Source organism: Sebastes umbrosus, chromosome 10 (assembly GCF_015220745.1).
Source record: "Sebastes umbrosus isolate fSebUmb1 chromosome 10, fSebUmb1.pri, whole genome shotgun sequence".
In the NCBI taxonomy this organism is placed as follows: Eukaryota; Metazoa; Chordata; class Actinopteri; order Perciformes; family Sebastidae; genus Sebastes; species Sebastes umbrosus.
In genome coordinates this window covers 31,613,413-31,632,993 of record NC_051278.1, presented here as the reverse complement: position 1 = coordinate 31,632,993, position 19,581 = coordinate 31,613,413, and the positions used below count along the sequence as shown (strand labels likewise).

Below are 19,581 nucleotides of genomic sequence, written 5' to 3'. Positions count from 1 at the left end.
GTTTCTAATGACAGCAGTGTGATAGTTAACTGGTGCTGGAGTGGAGTTGCGGTGCTGTGGCAGGGGTTGATTTGGCAGCAGTCACAGCTGAAAGGCTTTTATCCTGCATGGTAGAAAGCACAGAGATGGACATGCACAAGGACCCCTGAGGGACACACACACACACACACACACACACACACACACAGCGAGTAGTGGCAGTCGAAAGAAGTCTACTCAAGTGTTTGTCAGGTCTGAGGAGGCAGAAAAAAAGAGGGAGAAAGAAGGACAGAAACAGAACGAAGGAAGAAAAAAACCTCAGGATAATGTTACTGTATGTTGCTAGGAGATAAACTACTACCGCTATTTTCTTTCTATTTTTTTACCCATAGGGCTTTGCAGCAGGGTCTATCGGTCAGTGTACAGATCAATGGAGCTCTTCAGACCGGTTCTCTCCTGTATGATACCACATCAGGTCACACAAGTGCACAGAGGCAGACAGAATCATGGAGTAGAAATCAAAGAGGTTCTCACACGCACACACCCTGCTCCTAAAAAAGCTTCATAGTTGAAAAAAAACACTTCATCCTAACTGTGATCTATCTCATTTCAATCTTTGCTCTGTGTTGTTTTCAGGAGTCCTGCAAATAATCACTCACAGGTTCAGGGTCGGATGGGTTGCCGACAACGCCACAGACCCCTGGCGCCTTTTACGTGGGCCGCGGCACAACGTGGTTGGGGCACACTGAGGACAGTCCGCCCCGTTCGACAGTCGCACCTGGAGCAGGGAGCCCCGTCACGGTACGGCGAGGTCCGGGCGGGGAGCGCTGTAAAGTTGCGGCTGCGAGCCACCAAGCCGACCTAGAGCCGGTCGCGGCGCACCGCCTCGTATGCGGGACTCCCCAGCCTGCCGTGTGTCGCTCACACCCTCCAGCTGGCTGTTAACGAGGGTCTTTTGGCACAGAGAAGTACTCGTATCGGTACTCGGTATCAGCGAGTAGCCAAATGTAAGTACTTGTACTTGTACTCGGTCTGAAAAAAAGGTGGTATCGGTGCATCCCTAATGTTCATTTAGTAACTTATGGTTCCATTTAGAGTCAAATAGACCATAAAGCAGGGGATGCTTTAGGGCATGGCTACCTTGTGACTGACAGGTCACTACCACGGCGTTGTCTTTAACCTTTTCACAGTGTGTTTTCAGTTCATGAAAGTTTATCGTAACATTTTTGGTCGCCTAAAAAATGTTTATTCAGCGTGCGGTTGTTCTTAGCTCCACCCTCTCGTGTCACTTCTGTTTGCAGTTAACCAAGATGGCGACGGCCAAAATGCCGAGGCTTCAAAACGGCAGTCCACAAACCAATGGGTGACATCACGGTGACTATGTCCACTTCTTATATAAAGTCTATGGAAATGATACCTTAGTTAATCAGCATCAGGTGATTAAATGGGTGTTATCAGTGGTTATAAGCCTCATAGATGTGGGTCAGAAGGGGCCTGCTAAACCAACTAGTAGGTGTTATCATCGATTCACATTTCCGATCACCGAAAGAAGTTATAAAAGAAGATGACAGCGACCGTAGTAATTTTGACAGGAGCAAAAGCGGAAGTCAGGCGCTGTAGTATAGAAAGCGTGACACTTCATTTTGGGCGGCGAAGGATGGGACACAAAACTTACACCTTACACCCGGGAAACCAGGATCACATCCGGTGTGAAACCAACGTGTAGCTGTTTTTGTGTTCACAAGCGGAAGTTTCACTTTCACTTTTCAAATATAGTTATTTTAACCCAAAACACAATCTTTTCCCCTAAAATTAAAGGGACTATTTGTAAGAATCAGAAATTGCTTGTTAACAGCACCTGTGGCTGTTAAGTCAACGAAAGTCAGCGTCCTGTTGCTCGCGCTTGTGCTCGCTCTACATAGACATGAACGAGCATTGCTCAAAACAGTGAGGCGACACACGTCAGCTAAAAGCACAATATCACTCTATATTTCATCTGCTTGGCAGTAATGTTAGCTGACCAGACGAAGGTCTCTCCATGAATCAATGCTGATCCTAATGTTGGCTTTTCCTGCCTCAGCCTCCCGACCGCGGCCGGAGGGAACAGGGGAGACACCGGAGTTTTAAGACGATAACGTTTCTCTCTGCGGAGCCCCGTCACTTCACAAGACACGGGAAACCTCTGTTGGTCTGGAGGAGCTGCAGCAGTTATTTCTGCAAAAACGTCCACTGTACGTTCACTAGATATTCTCAGAGCTAAACTAACTCTTCTGCAGTGTGTAATGTGCGCGCATTCACGTGAGAGTGAAGCGAAAGAGCGAGAACGAGCGCGGTGTGTGAGTGAAGGCAAGCAGGCAGTCAGAAGAGCAGAGGACAGCAGAGACTCCGGTCCTGGAGACCAAAGCTAAGCTCTCCCCCGCGTCCTCCGACCGTGGCCAACACTGTTTAACAGACGGGCTTCACTAGATACAACCAAGAGGTTTTGGTGCTTCCGTTTGGTTTGTGTTAGAGTCTTGTCTGAACAGCGTAGCCACACGCAAGCGCCCATGGGACACCGACCCGGAATGATTTATACGTGTAAGAAGTTCCAAACAGTCCCTTTAACTAAGTTTTGTTGCCTAAACCTAAACAAGCAGTTTTGTTTGTGTTCTAAATGCAACGTTTCATTCAGTTTGACAACATGTTAGAACGTTTGTTGCTTTTAAGTTTCGCTTTCACTTTTACAATGTAATAGGTGTAGCAGGCCCCTACTGACCCACATTTATGAGGCTTAAAACAACTGATAATGCACATTTAATGAGCTGATAACAGTCAAATCGGGAAGTCTATCAGCCACCGCACCAGTTTAGAGCAGATGACAACGGTGCGTTTTGATGTGCCTCAGCCCTAAAGGGTGTTAAATCTAACAAACTTCGTTAGAAGCCTGAGTCGAATTATGCAACTGTGTTGACACAGAGATCACAGGCTAAAGAGAGGCAAAACAAAGATGAGGCTATAAAGCAGCAAACCAGTTATCTGGCTATTACCGAGTTCATTCTCATTATCAGTTGTTAGCAGTCCGGGGTCGTCCTTTTAATCCTTGTGCAGACAGTAAACACATGATTATACAAATAATGAGGGGAGATATGGATAGTCAGGAAAAGTAGGGCAAACGGGCAGAATAAGATGGACACCACAGAGAAGGGCACAACGGGGGTAGGATGCAGAAATGTAGGGCCTATTACTGCACACAAAAGACCACCACAAAAGGTTTTAAGCTTGGAGCACGGCAGAACCACTTTTGGTGCTATCAGGAACCGTGCACACAAATGATTGGAAATGCTTTAGTGCAAAGCCGCTGCATTGCTCTTTATGGAAAACAAGCATTAAAGAAGACTCTAGACTCTGTAGGTTAGGATAGGATACCAGAGAAGAGGATACAGGGTTGGGAACAGACCAGTGACACTCAACTTACGACCTTTTTCTAATTCAGTGAAAATGAATTGATTCATGATGGGAACTTTTTTGTACTTTCAACGTAAATAAGGTGCCAGAGTGCATAAAAAAATACATCAGTAAATATCCCACTTGTACATTTTGAAGCTTTTATATGTCTTAAAAAAGGCGGTTGCTAACAAGAGGCTAAATGAGACTACTAAACGTCATCATGCCGACTCGTCCGCCTTTACAGCCTCGTTGTGTATACTCGCGCTCATACAACCGTGGTGTAGTTGGTTTATAGCCTAACGTAAGCTTTTTACTTCTGCAGAGTGGAGATTATCTTATGGAACAAAATGTGTAAGTACCATAAACGTTTGTTTGCCACAGAGTTTATTTTCTGCAATAATCCAAAACCCAATGGAAAAATCCCTTTTTGTCGAGGGGAACACGTGCGGTTAAAACTTCCGGGTTGGCCTACAAAGAGACGTCATCCCTGCATCACACTATTGAGCTTGTTTATAATGAAGAAAGTGCCAAGGGAGGATCCCGGACCCCCTGACAGAGATCCGACTAAGCCCTGAATGTCCTCAAATCCTATAAACATGATAATAATAAAGTTTTTAGTTAATAAGTTAAAGGTCCCATATCGTGCTCATTTTCAGGTTCATACTTGTATTTTGTGTTTCTACTAGAACATGTTTACATGCTGTAATGTTAAAAAAAAATGTATTTTCCCCTCATACTATCTGCCTGAATATACCTGTATTTACCCTCTGTCTTAAACGCTCCGTTTTAGCGCATTTCGACGGAATTGCGACAAAATTGCGACGAATTGCGTTGCTAGGCAACAGCTTGGGTCCATGTGTACTTCCTGTCAGCTGATGACATTCACATACACTGGAACCAGAAATAAACTGGGACACATTTAGAATGTTTACGTTTAAATCTGTCCAAAGGGTCTAAATATTGTATATTTGTGACATCACAAATGTACAGAAATCCTGACAGCTTGTTTCGAATGCAGAGTTTCTGAATACGAGCTGTGTGTATATTTCCCTGTGGATTGAGTGTTTCGATACTTTCATAGTATTTATATAGGACTGAAGCCTGCTTTATAATAAAAAAACATGAAAATCTCACTTTTTTATAATATGGGACCATTAACTCTTTAATAAGTCATTCTTCCTGCCCGTCGTCCGCCATGTTTGTTAACACTAAAGTCTGATCGTGAGAGATTTTGCAAGATTTCTGATTTTTTAGTCGAGACTCTTGTTGTTCATGAATGGAATCTGTTAGTGTGTGGTGTGCTGTTTTGGCCAAATCGTTGCTCTCCACACACTATAGGAACAAAACTGTTAAATTGAACAGAACATGTGGTTATGTGTGGGCTCTCTCACATTTCCAAAATCTGTTAAGATTTGAAAAATCTTTTAGTGTGGGCCAGCTGTTTTCTGTTTAAATGGCAACTTTCATTTAGAGTTTACATTAAAATGTGACTGAAATTCAGGAAGGATTAAAAAAAATGCATCTCTGCTTCAGTCCCTACAAACACAAACATGCACAGAGCCACCGCAGGGAGCAGGGAGTGGAGCTCCAGGGCCTATCTAGTACAGTGTTTCTCCCTCGCTGGTTTGACTATGGCACTTATCTGCCTACTGCAGAGAGAAGAGAGCAGATACCACACAGATGAGCTCCACTGCCAGTGTGCCTGTGTGTGTTCATACTGTATGTGTGTCTTCCCTCGGTATGGGTCTATCTGTGTGCATGAGTGAGTGTTTATACGGCCGTGTGCTGTGCGCGCGCGTGTGCATTTGCCATTCAGTGTACTGCACGGAAGTATGTTTGTCTTCCTTTACCTTTTCCACTTATCTTGACATGCAAACCCCTCTGTGTGAAGGTGTGAGATGTGAGTAGTGGCGTCTGACTGTGAGGAGATTTGAGCAGCGGTAATATTCAGGTTTGGGATCCGTCTCTCTCTGTAGGATTAACCTCAGATGGAAAAGATCTGGCCCGCAGACTGTTGACAAAGCCACAGTTATGTATGATACAAGAGCTCAGCACACGCCTGCCATGTTGAGGCCAGACCTTTCATAGTATATCAGAGATGCAGTACATGGATCTATACAGTGTAAATATTATGCACCGTACATATCAGTAAACTGTGTATCCACTCTAAGAAAAGTCGAGCCAATGTGCCGTGTTGATATGAAGGAATTTTCTGTACCGATTTTTCACCGGAGTTTTACCCGTATTTTTAAATATGCATTGCATTATGTGAACAAGAATCTCCGCTACCGCGAAAATTGGAGGAGGCAGAGACCGTCACACACGGCAAAGTTTAGTTCAAATTTCGAATTTGGAGAAATCTTTTTCACACTTCTGTGGTAAAAAAAAATCAACAATGAATGTCTAACCAAAATGCTTTATGTTATTATGTTAGGGATTTCACGTCAGCTGGAAAGCTGATTTGTTGTTCAGTTCGGCTGTTGTCGACCGTTAACGTTACCAGATACGCCAGGAATATTTTGCTGACTCATTTTGAGACTAACGCAAGTTTGGTTTTGTAGTTTACGTTTTACCAATGCTCATATTTTAGACTTCAGTGGACGTCAGGTAGAGTTAGCCCCAGTTTTAGCCTCAGGTGGTCCACAGAGACCGATAGGTAACGTACAGATGCTATGCGTCTGTTTTCCCTCCGGAACGTACGGTTGGGCCTGCTATTTGACTAGGTATGGAGGATATACTGTAAATTTACAGAATTCTCCTTTTCAGGATTAACAGAAGTGTCCGTGAATGGCACGGAGGACGATTTGCTGCTTTTCATCATTGTAAAATGTTTTGTTTTTTTATAGACATTTTGTTGGTAAATCTGTTGGTTGGACCAAAAAAAAAAAAAGTCATTTCAAAACATGAAGTTGGGCTTTATGAAACTGTGAAGGCCATTTTCTGACATTCTGATCACCAAACAGTTAATCAAGAAAATAATCAGCAGATTAAGGGATAATGAAATTAATTTGTTGCAATCGATAGTTGCAGCTTTTATCTATTTTCCAGCCGTGTCTCCTAAAAATTACGTTCCAGTACGACGAAATTGCATTGGGCGTTTTGAGGGAAACATATTTTGTCGCAGACTACATTTGTTTTTTGGCGTATCACATATACGTTTGTTATGATCTGCGGAAGGAGGAGGTTGGGGGGGATGAATGGGTCAAACACAGGACTCTCATCCTGGAGACTGCTTTTCATGTTCTGTATGAAACTAAAAGTCAACGTTAAAGGTCCCATATTGTAAAAAAGGGAGATTTTCATGTCTTTTATAATAAAAAGCAGGTTTAAATGCTTTATAAATACTATTAAACTATCAAAATGCTCAATATACAGAGAAATACACACAGCCTGTATTCAGAAATTGTGTGTTTGAAACAAACCGTCAAGATTTCTGTCCATTTGTGATGTCACAAATATACTACATTTAGACCATTACACGGTTTTAAACGTAAACATTCTAAATGTGTCCCAGTTTATTTCCTGTTGGAGTGTATGTGAATGACATCAGCTGACAGGAAGTAAACATGGACCCAAACTGTTGCCTAGCAACGCAATTCCATTGAAATTCCATTGAAATGCACTAAAACAGTATAGGTATATTCAGGTAGACAGTATGAGGAAAATAACTTTTTTTTTAACATTACAGCATGTAAACATGTTCTATTAGAAACACAAAATACAAGTATGAACCTGAAAATGAGCACGATATGGGACCTTTAATTTATTTGAATCCTGACCAAAGTAAACCAAGTAGTTTTCTTGCGTTTATGTTGTGTTTGGAAATTTTGTAGTCATTTTAAGTCAAACCATGATGTTTTTTTTAACTAACCATAACCAAGTAGTTTTGTTGTGTTTTTTGTTTTGTTTTGTTTCAATTTACAATGTTAACCACATGTTTAAAACTGTTTCAAATTGTGACCGTAATCTGGGAGAAATTGTGTTTCCCTCGAAATTTAACTGAGAATGTAGTTTAGTTGTATGGGAACGTCATTTTGTAGGAGACGGGGTTGCTATTTTCACACTTACTTGCATGCACAGAAGAGCTATATGATTCTTTTTGCTTACTTGTGTTTATCCTTGTGCCTATATTTGTAGCTTGTGTATCGATATATTGAGAGCTACTGAGAACCGAAGTCAAATTCCTTATATGTGTCAACATAATTGGCCAATACAGTTGAAACTTTGACATAATGCAAAAGGAAATGATCACACTTATGTAATGTAGTGTAATGTAATGTAATGAAACTCTGCACTAAGTTAAAGCTGTGCACAATTTAAGTGAAGAGAGAGGGAGAGAGAGGGAGAGAGAGGAGGCAGGTAGAACTGAGATAGTTAGAAAGTGGAAAAAGAATGTACTCTGAACACATATTTGTGTTTGTGGAGAAGCCCTATGGGCATATCTTTATTGTGTGTGTGTGTGTGCGCGCGCGCTTGTGTGCGTGTGTGTGTGTGTGTGTTTTATGTGAGAGAGAGAGTGAGCGAAAGAGAGAGGGACCACTGTGGGTCATCCGTCCATCTGTCCAGCCAACGGTCAATTTGGAGCCGGAGAATAGAGGCATTGAGTCAGGTAAATGGGTGGCCAACACAAAGTCTGTGTGTATGCGCTCATGTGTGTGTGTGTGTGTGTGTGTGTGTTCGTTCGCCCACATTGAAAGGCAATGGCAAGTCGGACCAACTCCATCACTGTGGATGAATAGGGACACCCGGGATGAACGGATGGAAAGTGAGATGGAAGAATGGGAGAGGAGAGGCGGAGGACGAGGAGTGACAGGTGGAGGTTATCTTGCCACGGAGAGAGAGGACGGGAGGCACACATGGGAGAGAGGGAGCTATTGTACATTATTAGCTGGCATACAGTAAAAAAGACCTCATACATGCACAAACACACGCTGGGCTTCAATAAATAGACAGTGCCACCAGGGATCACACTGTACTTTCAATAGTCAGTGCATGTGCAAGTATTCGGGAGCTATTCCATGTCCTGTTGAGACAATATCTTGAAGGCAGGTCTTGTTGACTTAATAGATTGTCACGACTAAGTCACTGGAACAAACATACTTTCCATATGGTGTTGTTTCATTAATAAAACCTTTATTTTAAAAAAAAGTTACTGAATTAAAGACGGTAACATTTAGAATGTGATGTTAAAGGGGACATATCATACTAATTGTCAGGTTCATATTTGTATTTGGGGTTTACATGCTTTAATTTATGTGTTGCTATGAAGCTATGTATTGTTATGAAGTTATGTGTTGTTATGTGTTTTCATTTAAGATATGTGTTGTTATGAAGCTGTGTTGCTATGAAGCATTGTGTTGTTATGTACTTTCATTTGAGCTATTTGTTATGTGTTTTTATTTAAGCTGTGTGGTGTTATGAAGCTATGTGTTGTTACGCGTTTTCATTTAAGCTGTGTTATTATGTGTTTTTATTTAAGCTAGGTGTTGTTATGCGTTGTTATGAAGCTAGGTGTTGTTTTGATGTGTTGTTTGTTGTTATGTGTTTTTATTTAAGCTATGTTTGTTATGCGTTGTTATGAAGACATGTCTTGCTATGAAGCTATGTGTTTTTATTTAAGCTATGTGTTTCTATGAAGTAATGTGTTATGTGTTTTTATTTAAGCTATGTGTTGTTATGCCTAGTTATGAAGCTATGTGTTGCTATGAAGCTATGTGTTGTTATGTGTTTTTATTTAAGCTATGTGTTGTTATGCCTAGTTATGAAGCTATGTGTTGCTATGAAGCTATGTGTTGTTATGTGTTTTTATTTAAGCTATGTGTTGTTATGTGTTTTTATTTAAGCTATGTGTTGTTATGCGTTGTTATGCATTTTGATGAAGCTCTGTAGGGCCCTGTGATTCCAGCGATGAGGAAAACAAAAAAAAATGGAATCAATTGGAAACTGCAGAACATTGTGAAATTTGCCAAAATGTGGATACAATTGATAAACATCAGGGTTGTCCCTGCCATTATAAGCGTTTCTTCACAGCGCCTAAGCCAAATGAACAGAAAGAAAATGATGCTGCTTGTGGCTGGTGGCTATTCTAGCGAGACCTACGAAAAATGTTAAGATTCTGAAATGTTCCCACAGTATCAGTCTATCTATCCCCTCAGTCACAAACGGCTTGCTGGCATGCAAATGTGGCAAGCAAATATGTTGTGCTGGTTAAACTTTCAGGCGACGCACACAATGTTTTCCCTAACAATGCTACATTATTTTTTATACTGTCTGCCTGACTATGCCTGTATTCACCCTCTGTCTGAAACACTCACTCCGTTTTAGAACCGGTCTCTTTAATACCCCCTCCCTAAGAAGTCCAGTCTGCTCTGATTGGTCAACTTTTTGGGGACTCACTTGGTGTGTCAACTACACAGAGTTTAGCAGCACTTCTACCGGTGACTGTATAGTTGTGATATCACAACCTTACGGAAGTCCTGACGGCTCATTTAAAGGCACAGTTTCTGAATACGGGCTGTGTGCATTTCTCGGTGGATTGAGTGTTATGATACTTTCACAGTATTTATATAACACCTAGACCTGCTTTATAATAAAACACTGATTTAAAAAGTACCTATAAACAGCAGGGTATGGAATCACACATCATTATCACTGAATCACAACAAGAGGCCAGAATGGAGGAGCTTGAAGCAGGGGCAGAGTGATTTAAAAAGTGACCACATACAGTTCATTATGACACTCACTGAAAGACAAGCAAACCAACAATGTGCACACTTTAGTCATGTCCAAAACATGCAAATTTATGGTTCCTAAAGTGTAAACAATGTAATGGAATATGGCATGTTTTGTTGTTAGTTGTGTTTTTTTAATTTGATTACTTTTGGTCAAACTTTGCCCCATAACCTGGCTCCCGTATTCTGTTATACAACTACTGTATAAACATGTTTTTAAAACCGCCCAAAAAAATTAATTAAAAAAATTAATTAAAAAGGAACTATTGCATATCAAATAAATACATAAATAAATAAATAAATAAATGTTTGCAACATGTTTGAATAATTAGCGCCTCCCCCAACTTTAAGATGCACCAGCAGCGGGGCCTGTTATAACTTTTTGGGGGCCCATATGCAAGATCGGATTTTTGGCCAAATGCTACTTTTTACACATGAATCATATATTTAAATGTAACTTATCTGCATTGTTAAAGCAAACATGCAAATTAATTATTGATTAAGTTCTCTTTTAAGTTTTATATTCATCATAATACCTTATTAACTTTAATGAAAAGTGCTCAAGCAAAGGTATATGTAACTTGTTATTTTGGCCGGTAAAAAATATGCTTGGTTGGTGGATTCTTTTCATCCATCAGTCCCCCTTGGTCGCCGAGTCAAAAAGTTCATTTTGGACACTGTGGGCAATGATTCAGAGGTGTGGAACCCAACTACCATCAGAGAGCAGCAATGGTGACGACGGGTGCAATCTAGGTGACTGTTCAACTTTAAGACACGTGCACACACACACACACACACACACACACATAAACAAGCTCAAACAAACAAACAGTCAGGCCTGCATAAATAGACTCAGACATATATATTCACAGACACAAATATCCCAAGGTTAGCAAAACACTCCTCATTTCAATTAACGATTATTATGCTTCACAGGCGACTCCGAGAATAAACTTGTTTGCCATCTCCTTTTCCTCTCCTTCAGAATCAGTCTGGCATTTCTCTCTCTCTCTCTCTCTCTCTCTCAACGATTCGCGGCCCTCGCTCGGATCTTCCCTCATTTCCTTCTCCTCCCGCGGGGTAGTAACTGTTCATCTATGTCATCTCTCTCTCTCTCTCTCTCCTCTCTCTCTCTTTCTGTCTCTCTTTTCCTCTCTCTCTCCCTCCCACCTCAGGGCCACTCCAGTCTAAATGGAGTGATTAGTCTAAAGTGGGTGCTGTCAGTGAGATCATCCTAAGATAGAGTCCTATCTGGAATGACCTGAGCCGACAGCAGACCAGCTCCAGAGAGACAGAGAGAAAGAGAGACACTATTAAATGTTCTATTTGTGACAGCTGGCTCCAGGCTCTGCCACCGCCATGCCTCCTCTCTTCAGAGCCTCGTCTACATCCAACAAAAGCTCTCGCTCTGAGTCCTACAACGCACGGTCTCTCTCCGTGGAGTTAATGTGGAGAGTGAAGGGATGGAGAGAGGAGAGTTTAAGTGAGGTGAGGGTTAAACCCGACTAACGCCCCCGACACATTAACGAAATAAATCGAGACATATGATCATAAATAAATACGGTGGCTTAAAGATTAGAAGGCTTTGGCCCTCCACCTGTCTCTCTGGCTTCCACATACACACACACACACAAAAGGACAAGGACAGAGCATTACAATAGGCTGCAGAGGGCACCGGCTGACAAAAGCCATTTCATCACGGGTTAACCTCATTCACACATTAATCTGCCACAATAGCTTCCTAATCACATAATCCGCAGAAATTATACAGACAACACCTTTAAATTATGATTGCACAGCTGGAGGGAGGGGGGGATTAACTAACAGGAATGAGAGATGACCGGAGGTGTGTGTGTGTGTGTGTGGCTGTGTGTGTGCGTGTGCGTGTGCGTGTGCGTGTGCGCGTGTGTGTGTCAACTTTGTGCTCATAGCTCATAAAGCTGAGACAAAGAACGTATATTGCTAAGAAGTGAAAGTCAATTGTCCATTCCATTGCAACGTCAACGCCCAGCAGCAGAGCTACGCTTCCGCCATTTTGGACTGAAAGCGACTACCGGACGCCGATAGGACATCCGCCTACAAAGTGCCATACAACAGGAGTAGTGTCATAATTTTGGATGGGTGGATGGATGAAGAGTGTGCCCCGGAGAAGCTGATGAGGAGAGAGACAAAAAGTTGGTAAACCACTGTAAAACCCTCTGCATCTGTTTAAGATTCAGAAAATAAATGAAATGAATTATGAATGTTATGAATAGTCGTTTGCGAAAGGTCAACAGGGGTAAGGTCAATTCACCCACATTAGAAATAAATGAATTTTCTCACTTACCTCTAGTGTAATCCAGCCGTGCAGATAGCTTTGGTTTATTTTGCCAAAACAAGCCAAAACTATTTGCGTGGCTAGATACAAAGAGGAAGTGTATAATAAAATGTAATTTTTCTAATTTAGGTGAACTGACCCTTTAAAAACCTGCCAGGTCTAAATGGTATTTACATGGTCTGTTAGTAATGTTGTGTGTTAATAGTAGAGCTGTCAGTCGATTAAAACATTTAATTGCGATTAATTGCAAATTAATCACACATTTTTTTATCTGTTCAGTATGTATCTTAAAGGGAGATTTGTCAAGTAATACTTTTATCAATATGGGATTAAATAAAAAATATGCTGCTTTATGCAAATATATGTATATATTTATTATTGGAAATCAACTAACAATACAAAACAATGACAGATATTGTCCAGAAACCCTCACAGGTACTGCATTTAGCATAAAAACATATGCTCAAATCATAACATGGCAAACTGCAGCCCAACAGGCAACAACAGCTGTCAGTGTGTCAGTGTGCTGACTTGACTATGATTTGCCCCAAACTGCATGTGATTATCATAAAGTGGTCATGTCTGTAAAGGGGAGACTCCTGGGTACCCAGAGAACCCATTTACATTCACATATCTGGAGGTCAGAGGTCAAAGGACCCCTTTGAAAATGGCCATGACAGTTTTCCCTCGCCAAAATTTAGCGCAACTTTGTAGCGTTATTTAGCCTCCTTCGCGACAAGCTAGTTTACATAGTTGGTACCGATGGATTCATTAGGTTTATCTAGTTTCATATGATACCAGGATCTTTACTATAGCTTTAAAACTGAGACCATGGATTTATAAGAGCGCTGTGATAGTCTGGCGACCTGTTCAGGGTGTACCCCGCCTTTGCACAGTGTCAGCTGGGATCGGCTCCAGCCCCAGATAATACAGATAATGGATGGATGGATGAATATAGAGTGCTACAGAAATGAGTCCTACAACCCGGAAATGAGGTTGCATTTTAGCACTTCTGGTTCCTACGCCTGGAAGTCAATGAATATTTGTAATGGGTTTTTAGTTGGATGCCTGAAATAAGGTCTGTGGTTAACACAAGCTGGAGTGATTTTAACGTTTTGTTCTACGACATAAAATACGTCAAGAAATATTTAACTTTGACTGCCACAGAGCTTATTTTCTGCAATTATCCAAAACCCGATGGAACAATCCCATTGGCTTTTTGTCGAGGGAACCAGGGCGATGCTAACTTCCTGGTTGGCCTGCAAAAATACGTCATCCCTGAAGCACTCTATTTAAGTGTTCGTACTGGTAAGTTGATTTACCTCGGAAAAAAACTATCCTCTGATTCACAGACGTCTCTTTATACGTCCAACTGGCGTTTACAGTCCAAAATGGTGTCAGTGTTACCGCAGCGCCATCTAACAGCAGTCGTCAAAAAAGCAGTTTTGTCTCTTTGCTTCGATACTCTTTGACTGAGATGTGAGCTGGTTGCATGCACACACACACACACACACACACACACACACACACACGCACACACACACACACACACACACACACACACACACACACACACACACACACACACACACACACACACACACACACACACACACATACATACGCGCTGATAGACAATATCAGGACTTTTGAAAAAAGCTTGACAAATGGGGACGTAGCTTTCCCAAGGTGCAAGAGACCTGGAAACAAAGTATTTCCGAGCCATGCTTCTAGGAATACATCCATCTGTTGATATTTTGTCTAAGGCTATATTTTGGTCAGACCTGATTTTATTGCTACGGAGGCTCTAGAACACTGAGTTGAGCTCGGAAAAATGAGGACACCAAAAATGTTCTCATTTTTCCGAGCGTCCTGATATTGAAGGTGTGTTATCATAGAATTGTCCTCATTTGTCATGAAAACAAGAACACACACACACACACACACATGCACACAATGAAACACTGGTGTGAAGGTTTGTCTGTATTATTTGTCAAGTGAGCAAAACACTTTACCTCTCAAAAATCCCTCTGTGGGATGCATTATTGTTGTTGTGTGTTGGTGTGTGTTGGTGTGTGTTGGTGTGTGTGTGTGTAAACATCATGTTTGCGCCTGTTTAGAAATGGAAGCGATTCCTTCCACTTGACAACACATAACTGCACTAATCATGACGGTGTTAAAACACTCCACATAATGCATGATCTGGCACACACACACACCTAAACACTGACACAAACACACACACACACACACACACGCCCGCATGCAAACACACTGCACTATTGAACAGATGTATGGGCGAACTGAATGATCAACAACTCGAGTGTTTTGTTATACGGAAAGCCACTTCTCATTAAGGTCATGTTACAAACAGCAATTGACCTGTGGATGTATGTGAATGGCTGTACGTGTGCGTGCGCCTGTGTGTGCGTGCATTTGTGTGTGTGTGTGTGCGGTAATGCGAGTGTATAAATGAGGAGGTGCAACCGAACTGTTGACGTTCGAGTGCGTGTATCGAGTAACATGGTGCCACTGAGAGATAAGTTTCCCTCCCTATGCATGTCCTCTTGCAGTCAGCTGCTTTCTCCCAAATTGCATGTAGCCTGTGTATATGTGTGTAAGTGTGTGTGTGTGTGTGTGTGTGTGTGTGTGTGTGTGTGTAAAACCAGGCTCTTCAGTTAGACAAGGTAGGATTAAGAAGAAGGGATAGACTTTCAGAGGGAGGGAGAGAGAGAGAGAGATGCTTCAGAGAGCCCATCACGTATGCATTGAAAATTTCCTCCTCGCTGCAATTATTCAAGAGCCGCTGTTTGCCAGAGAGGGATGAGCGACAGGAAGAGGAGCAGGGAGAAGAGTCAGATGGTGGATTAACACGAGGTTGGATGGCGTGGGTAGGTTTACCGCGGCAGCGAACGCCAGGATGAGAATATGTGCGAGTGAGTGAGTGTGTGTGTGTAGGTGGATAAAGTGAGTAAAAGATAAAGAGATATATGTATACATAAGAGAGACCTGGCTGCTCCAGCAGATAATAAGTGTCAGCAGGTAATGAAACAATTGTGAATAGTAGAGGAGAGAGAGGGGAAAGGCTTCAGAGGGAGGCAGGTAAGAGGTAAGAGGTAAGGGAAAGGACAAAGAAGAACTGAGTCTCAATTTAAGACGGTAAAAAGGAGAATGTGGAAAGAAAAACAAGAGGACAAAGAGAGGAGAATATACTGCACACTGCAAACACTGTAGTGTCATGTGACTCCAGCATGTTGACGCACTAATGACCTTTTTGTTTAACACTGTATTAGATATTTTCTGTATTTGCATGACAATGTATGTACAGTAGGGCTGCGTGATTACGGCCAAAATGACTTATTATAAGGGCTGTCAAAGTTAACGCGATAATAACACGTTAACGCAAATTCCTTTTAACTCCACTAATTTATTTAACGCATTAGCGCAACTTGCGATATTTAGGTTGTAGCGGGCTCAGTTTTAAAACTAGAGTGAAGATACTGGCATCATATGGAACTATAAAAACCTAATGAATCCATCGGTACCAGCCATGTCATAGGCTCCAAACTTACGCTAAATTTTGGCGAGGAAAAACTGGCCCATTTTCAAAGGGGTCCCTTGACCTCTGACCTCAAGATATGTGACTGAAAATTGGTTCTATGGGTACCCACGAGTCTCCCCTTTACAGACATGCCCACTATGATAATTACATGCAGTTTGGGGCAAGTCATAGTCAAGTCAGCACACTGATACACTGACAGCTGTTGTTACCTGTTGGGCTGCAGTTTGCCATGTTATGATTTGAGCATATTTTTGATGCTAAATGCAGTACCTGTGAGAGTTTCTGGACAATATCTGTTATTGTTTTGTGTTGTTAATTGATTTACAATAATAAATATATATATACGTATTCATAAAGCAGCGTATTTGTCCACTCCCATGTTGATAAGAGTATTAAATCTCCCTTTAAGGTGCGTTGCATACTTTAATCGATTGACAGCCCTCCCTAGAAGCAAAATAACATTGTACCAAACATAACATTGTGTTTTTACCCAAATTGAAATGAACAGAGCACTTTCTCTTTCACGTCGTGCTACATTCCTGCCGATTAACAAATCTTTGCATCAAAATAAGACTTAAAATAAGGTTCCTCTTCACCTGAATTCAATGTGTTTTCTTTTTGTCCGTGAAACATACAGTACAGTATATTACTCTATACTACTCTGGACTGAAGCCGCAATATTCAGGAAAGTTTATCACAGGGGGCGCGCGCAGCTGCATGACGGCTCCCCAAAAGTGAAGCCAAAACCTCTCGATCACCCCCCCCCTGGTGGCTGGTTGTTAGTTTAGGAAGCGCTTGATTTGATAGGCAGCAGAGTTTTCTACAGTATGAGCGGAGCATTTAATCGTGCTCACGATTAATATTCGATTCATTGTGCAGCACTAATTTACAGTATAATCCAAGTGTTGTTTCAGTACGTCTGCTACAGATGTTTATATGATATTTTATTCCATCATTTTTGTGTTTTGTCTGTACCATAGACTTTAAGATGGACGACATGACGGCTCCCCAAAAGTGAAGCCAAAACGTCACCGATCGCCCCCTGGTGGCTGGATGCGGTATAGATCATAAAGCCCGCCTCCTCCATGTTAGTGGATGGGACATGGGCCAAACTAAAAAGTCAAAGTACATGTCAAATACATTTTTCCCAAAGATGGTTTCTTTCATTTTAGGTAGTCCTTATCGCGCTGATGTACAGTATATTCCAGTGTTAATTTTTCTGACAAGTTTGGTTTTAATTAGTTATATGATGCTAAAAACAGGGGGTGAGACGTCATTGGCAGCTCTGCATTGGAGTCTCAGTTTGCTGCGGCAGTGCTCGGCTCGTGATCGGTTTGACGGGCGACCTCGATGCCGCGGCTCCACCGCCCGATCACTACTGCGCAGACTCTGGCTCCAAATGACGTCAAAATCAAAAGATTGCAGCTCCCGTATCCGGGATATCATGGCTTCAATTCTGTACAGTGAGAGGAAGTGGGGACGCGTCGTCCATCTTCATATACAGTCTAATGGTCTGTGCAGAGTATGGAGTGTCTTCCTCTAATTTAGCAGCTTTCTCTCACTGTCCGTCTGTTCATCATACCATGAAGAAGAGGTGCTAAACATTCAGGAGGGTAGGGATGCACCGATACCAGACCGAGTACAAGTACTTAAATTTGGGTACTTGCTGATACCGAGTACCGTTACGAGTATTTCTCTGTGCCAAAAGACCCTCGATAACAGCCAGCTGGAGGGTGTGAGCGACACACGACAGGCTGGGGAGTCCCGCATATGAGGCGGTGCGCCGCGACCGGCTCTAGGTCGGCCTGGAAAGGCTCAGGGCGAAGGTGCTTCCCGGGGGCCGTGGCCAAAGTGTCACCCGGGCGGACTGTCCTAAGTGCGCCCCAGGGCGGGACTCGGCTCGCGTAAAAGGCGCCAGGGGTCTGTGGCAATGTCTGCAACCCACCCCCAACACAGACAAAGGAGTCTAACGCACGCGCGAGTCAGAGGGTGCAAGCAAAACCCTGTGGCGCAATGAAAGTGAGGGCCGGAGCGTGCCGGCTGAGGTGGGATCCCGGCCTCGGAGGGTCGGGCGCACCACCGGCCCGTCTCGCCAGCACCGTCGGGGAGGTGGAGCGTGAGCGATAGGACCTGAAAGATGGTGACGAGAGGTTAACGTCACGCTGCCGTAAAGTGGTATCGGTGCCGTTGTATCGGAGCCGTTTTGCGAGTACGAGTACATGAGCACAGTGTCGGACCCGATACCCGATACCCGATACCCGATACCCGAAAACTGATACTCGGTATCGGTGCATCCCTACAGGAGGGGATAAAAGAATAGAAGTAACATCAAGAAGGAAGGATGACGGCAAGAAAGAAATAGAAGGGGAAAGTTAGAACGGAGAGAAATGGGTGAAAATCTGTATGAGAGATATGGGCCAAGAGGGCGAACAGGAGTGAGGAAAAGACAGATGAAGGTTGGAAAACAAGATGAGCAAAGAGTTCTGTTTCATCTCTCACTGCCAAAGCAAGACGAAGAGAATGCTTTATGTGTATACTTTATTGATTTATTTGTAGTTGTACACTTTTTAATGTGCGAGTTATAACCCTGTGTTGTCCTTTGCTACAGTACAACGGTTCAGAGGGCTTTGAATAGGTTATTGTTGAAGAAAGAAGTACACTGCATTGTGATATCAAAGGGGGGGGAATGTTGTGTGTGCGTTTGTGGTCGTGTGTGTGTGAAATAGTCAGAGGTGGCTGACACAAAGCCGGTGGAAGAATACACACCTGAGCTCCCGCTCCGACAAACACTATAACATCTTCGCTGCTTTTTGAATCTGTGCGAGAGGTCACGCTTGAATATCAGGAAGCATAACTGAAAGGAAACTAAAGAAGCAACTTCTGTAACTCTGATCCGTGAACACAACCGCCATTCTCGACATTTCATTCAGCGCATCGTTCCTGCACCATTTCTCACTTTTCAACCCTCTACAGATTAGTTGAAAAGGAAGGAGCATCTTTTATGATGGCACACATACGCTTTAAGAGTATACCCACATAAAAGCAACACGCACACAGCTGCACACAAACACCCAACACAATCCCAGGCAGTGAAAGCTCTCACTTGTTAGCTAATCAGATTGTACTTGCTGCAGGCTCGCCTCTAAACATATAGAGTCTCCGCCCGCCTGATGCTAAAAGCCTGACTTAGTCCTGTTGAATATTGCATGGCGCTAATGTTTCACAGCCTGGCACAGATTGGTAACACACAGTCTCCTGGGTGCAGTGTGGGTGTAGGGCTGGGAGAAGGGCTGAGATTGGAAAGAAAGTGGAAAGATGCAGTTGACTCGTTTCTTGTCTCTTTGTCTTTTTGCCATTTTCTGTGCGTCTTTAACACATGTCCTCATACACTCCTGTGCACCCGCTGACTCAAAATAGAGAAAATAATGTAAACACTAAACAATAATGTAAAAAAAAGGACTCAACTCTGAAGTAACTTTGTAAATTTGTCACAAAAACAGCAGCAGCGCAGGTCCCAAAAAATCCAGATGCACGCTCCCGGCTCAACACGTTTTTAACTACATTTT

At 42.6% G+C, this 19,581-nt stretch overlaps 1 protein-coding gene and 1 long non-coding RNA gene across 5 annotated transcripts in view; one reads left to right on the top strand and one right to left on the bottom strand.

Moving 5' to 3' along the window:
- camkmt (calmodulin-lysine N-methyltransferase) overlaps nucleotides 1-19,581 on the bottom strand; it is a 173,207-nt gene that overhangs the window by 104,702 nt on the left and 48,924 nt on the right. The window lies entirely within an intron of this gene.
- Nucleotides 2,136-19,581, top strand: part of LOC119495317 — a 21,088-nt gene continuing 3,642 nt past the window's right edge. The window contains exons 1-2 of one of the 2 annotated variants that reach the window (XR_005208438.1): nucleotides 2,136-2,283; nucleotides 19,281-19,285. This is a non-coding gene — a long non-coding RNA (uncharacterized LOC119495317). Of the gene's footprint in view, nucleotides 2,284-2,871; nucleotides 2,875-19,280; nucleotides 19,286-19,581 lie in introns of both variants that reach the window. The other variant, XR_005208439.1, reaches the window with a different exon arrangement.